This window comes from Stenella coeruleoalba, assembly GCF_951394435.1.
Source record: "Stenella coeruleoalba genome assembly, chromosome: 15".
NCBI classification, from domain to species: Eukaryota; Metazoa; Chordata; class Mammalia; order Artiodactyla; family Delphinidae; genus Stenella; species Stenella coeruleoalba.
This window is the reverse complement of record NC_137161.1, coordinates 73,465,605-73,470,097: the sequence shown is the minus strand read 5'-3', so window position 1 is coordinate 73,470,097 and position 4,493 is coordinate 73,465,605. Positions and strand designations below refer to the sequence as shown.

Below are 4,493 nucleotides of genomic sequence, written 5' to 3'. Positions count from 1 at the left end.
CTGCAGAAGGAAAGAAAACCCTCCAGGAGTTACAATGGGGCCTCACAGACAGGGCCCTGCCCATGTTGTTCCTGGTCCCGGCCCAGCCCCTCAGCACAGAGCTCAGGGCCTAGCTCCTGAGCTGCCTGGGGCCTCTAGGTCCTTTCCATCTTGGCCCTACGGGCGAGAGAAGCCAGCTCAAATTCCAGGGTAAGCCGATGTGGCCGCTCCAAACGGGTCAGTGAAAAAAGCGAGTTGCAGGTTAGCATTTTTCCTTAAAAAGCAAAGCCTAACAGTTCTCTACTCACTCATACACACACATGCGGGCGCGCACACACACACACACACACACACACACACACACACACGAATACGCTGTTTATGCAAAGAAAACTCACCTCTGGGGAGAGAAATGGCATTTTATATACTTTTGTATATAACAACAAGCCCATCTGTAACTTATGAATAGTATCAACAACTCATTTGATGACTGCCCGCTATGTGCCAAATGGCCTGTGTATTTTTCTATTCCTCACTACTACCAACACTGACGAGACCCGTCAGGGAGCTCTTGTGCCTGGCACTGCGCCTTGCACTTCACACCCATTATTTCTTTTAAACCTCACAGCAAGTCCAGCAAAGGGCAGAACTACAATCCCAAGCCAGACGTGCCCATCTCTAACACCTACAATCTAACACACACACCGTGGCCTTGGTCATCTCCTGGGAATGCAGGAGTCTGATGAGTGACGGCTGGGAAAAAATCTCCCACCACCCCATCAAAGGTCCACTTAGAGCCCAGTTTCTGACATGGTCCTGGATATCTGAACACACAGATGATATCCACAATTTGTAGCCTCACCTCTAATTCTCAATATGTTAATTAACACAAACATGATGTCATCAACCACCTCTGTAAAAGCAGTATGCAGGCGGTCAAGTTACTTAACCACGCTCACTTGGTGGCGTTAGCCATCTATCACAAATAGCTTTCTCAGTTAAAGGTGTCCAGGGTCCTACCCTGTGGCATAACAATCCCTGAAATCTGGCAACTAAGACCAAAAGGAGTTTCAGAAAGAAATCCTGGCAGATTTGAGTAAAGCATGATGACAAGCTTGGCTCACAATCCTCTAAAGGACTTCAGTCTGACTGCCTAGCTTCACAAACAACAGTACAGAATCTAAAGAAGCCAGGTGACATGCCCAAGATCAAAGTCCTGGCAAACCACTGGTCTCTTCATTCACCTCAGTCCAAAAATGTTTCCACAACTAGAGAATAATCCTGGGTGCTCTAGAGTAAAGATCCAGGTGAACCAATGGGGCTTCTTCCCATCATACTGTGAAATAAAATGACCATATTCTAAAGATTCAAAGGTTCCATGTAACTTCTCTACTGAACAAGAAACAATCCTCAAAAGCCCACTTTTAGCATCAGCCATGTAAAATTACGGTCTGTAAAAGGAAATACTCTAACATACACCGCCTCCAAAGAATGAAGGAGGAGGAAGGAGGGATATATCTGACTTGATAACTTAATCTTGAGGAAAAAATGATCTCTATTTGGGAGAAAAGTGTCTCCAAGTTTATGAATAACTGGCACACACAGTTGATGATGAACTGTTTCCTCAGGGGAAGAGGGTGAAGGAGACTTAGACTGTTGTTAGACCAGTGACAACCTCCCTCCATTATCTGTGCTCCACAGTGGACCAGGGGTTTTCCTACAATCACTGCCACCAGAGCTTCTCTTCTCAATGATGCTGTACATAAAATGAGGACAATTTACAGACAAGCACATGGAGGCTCCGCATCACAAGGAAAACGTGATCTGTATCTCACAGCAAGCAGTGCAAGGTCTTTTGAGACTTTGAGTCCCAGCTCCTTCTAGAATACCACAGCCTCAAGTAAGAGGTTTCTATCATTTCCTCTCTTAGAGACATTGTATGGCACACCAGAGTCCACTGGTTTGAAAGTTTGGTTGTATGACCTCTGAAGGCTCTTTTAGAAAACCAAACAGAGAGGATTTTGACAGGCCACCTTCTTGCATCCCAATCTCTGGGTCTGACAGATCCAGTTTCAGCTAGGTGTGTTCTTAGCAACAGGGCTGACAAGCTTTACTAATTTTGCCAAAGTTGCCGAGAGCAGAAGCTTTTATCAGCAAACAACCCTCAGGGATAATTAGAGTCGGGAAATTTTCTTTCCCAGTCACAGGAAGAAAACCTGAGCTGTACTAAGCAGAATGAAATATACACAAAAAAGAAACTTGCAGAAACCAAAAACTTACTAACCCCTCTTGGATCGCTAGAGTAAATAATAACTATATTATTCCTCAGCTTTTCTTTCCAACACAGAAGAAACAGAGCCCAAATAAAGAAATGCAAAGCACCGTCTCAACGTTCCCAAACATTAAAGGGTTCAAGTTGTTCTGAATGTAAGGGCAAATGAAATGTAAAAATAAAAGTTTTTGTAGGCAGGTCAACATAAATGATAAATTTTTTATCACAGATGAAGACCACACTGGTTATCAGGCTGTCAGACTGGGCTGCTGCATTCCAAAAATGGTTGCTTCTCACTCTAAGCTGCCAGGCCTAACCTCCTACTTTCCTCAAAACAACGCAAAGTCTAACAACAGCAGACACTTCTAGCTATGTGACCCAGAACGGTTCACTTAACCTCTATATAGTTTGAGTTTTTCTAAAGTAAAACAAAAGTAACGCCTACAGTAAGGACCAAAGGAGAACATAATTTAAGCCATGGAACTATGTAATTCAAGCCTTTTTACAATCACTAAACTACAATAGGCACAGATGGTAGTGCCGTTCAGGACAGTGGCCTGTGAGGTCAGGGGGTTCACGGTCCTGTCTTTAGGCCAGAGGACTCACAAATGGTCCCAAATGAATATATAGCAGGGCATGGCAGAGGTCACAGAGCTGGTGGCTTCCTCATTTCCTCACACACAGCAGGCAGCTGGCTGTGGATCTGAGGATCACAACAAATCATGGCTGAAGTTGAAATGAAAAAAAGAAGCTTCAGTCTCCAAAAGTGAATCCTGACAAATGCTGAATATTGGGATTACTTCTGGACCCAGGGAGAATAAGTGGCTATAAGGTTAACACAGGGAAATTCTCAAGTCCTCTGCACTTTCCACTCTAGGGAAAACCTCATTTATTATCCCTTTCTGGTGAGAAGAGACACTGCTACAAATCTTGGTAAATGATTTGCTAACCCTTTGTAGTCAAATCCCAGGCTAGGAAAAATCTAGCCAAAAAACAGTCCCACTGCTGGGAAATAACACACCCAGTTTTTAACAAGGCCTACCTACCTGTGGAAAGGAGGGGATGCCACACACACACCTTTCTCCTCACCATGTAGAAGCACATGGCTTGGAGGAACAGAGTAAGGTTTCTGAATCAGACCCACTCAGCCACTCACTAACCAAGACTATGGTGAGGGCATTAAAGGTGACATATACAAAGCCCCTGGCACCAAGTCTGGCATAGAGCAGGCAATCTTAATAGCAGCTAATCTTATCAGGTAATGAGAGCTTTCTACAGCCTCTGGGATGAGGTCATGCTAATCCTCCTCATCTCTTCTCTCCATCTGTCATTAAGCCATGAATAACATATGTTGCTGATTAAAGTTGGAGGAGACATGACATGTGATCCTTAAACCAGAAGGACAGGATTAGTTTCTTGCTGTTTTGTTTTTTCTCTTTTCTAAGCTGAATCTCCAACATAGTCGAAAGCATCAGAATAATGAGGATATAAAAAAAAAAAAGGATCTCTGCTTAGCCTGAAGCCCAGTTCCCCCAGAAAGGTACCCTTTATAGAAGAAATTCTTCTAATTTAATTTTGGGTGCATTCTGAAGGGGAGAAACAAAATGCTGAGAAGACAGTAAAAGTTTTAGTCAAAAATTAAATACCCCACAATCCTTTTTAAAAAAGGTTTTTTTGTTTTGTTTTGTTTTTAAGCAACTCTAAATATCAGAGGTATTTTTGGCCATTTTCTTCTACATTTTTCTGAAGGAAACTTGACAAAGAGCTAAATACTTCTAAAACTGACTTTGAAAACTGCTTTATTCTCATTTTATTAATTCTTCAGCCAAACTTTTCTTTTACTCGCAGTTGAATGGCCTGCCTAATATTTGGAGCTTAACAGTGCTCTCTGCCCTGTACACGGAAGGAAAGCGCGGCACATGCCAGTACAGCAACCACTGGGTCTGCACCACTGGGCCTCATCTTCACACTCTCCTTATACCATCTCTACCTTTTACTCTGGCTTCCCCAATTCTAAAGCTTTATGCTGTTTGCACGTGTTGAGGTTCCACTGAATGGTTTCATGCGGGGAAACAAGATGATCAAATGTGTGGCTTTAGAAAGTGAACTCTGATCGTGGTGTAGAAGATGGACAGGAGGGGGCTGGACTGGAGGCAGGGAGAACGGTGAGAGGACAGGTGCAAGAGCCGAGCTGAGAAACAATTACAGGAATTAATGCAGTGCAGTATGGAGAGAAGAAAGA

At 43.4% G+C, this 4,493-nt stretch overlaps 1 protein-coding gene across 8 annotated transcripts in view; it reads right to left on the bottom strand.

Annotated features, from left to right (window-relative positions):
- CRCP (CGRP receptor component) overlaps positions 1 to 4,493 on the bottom strand; it is a 129,038-nt gene that overhangs the window by 73,558 nt on the left and 50,987 nt on the right. The gene's annotated exons all lie outside the window — the stretch shown is intronic.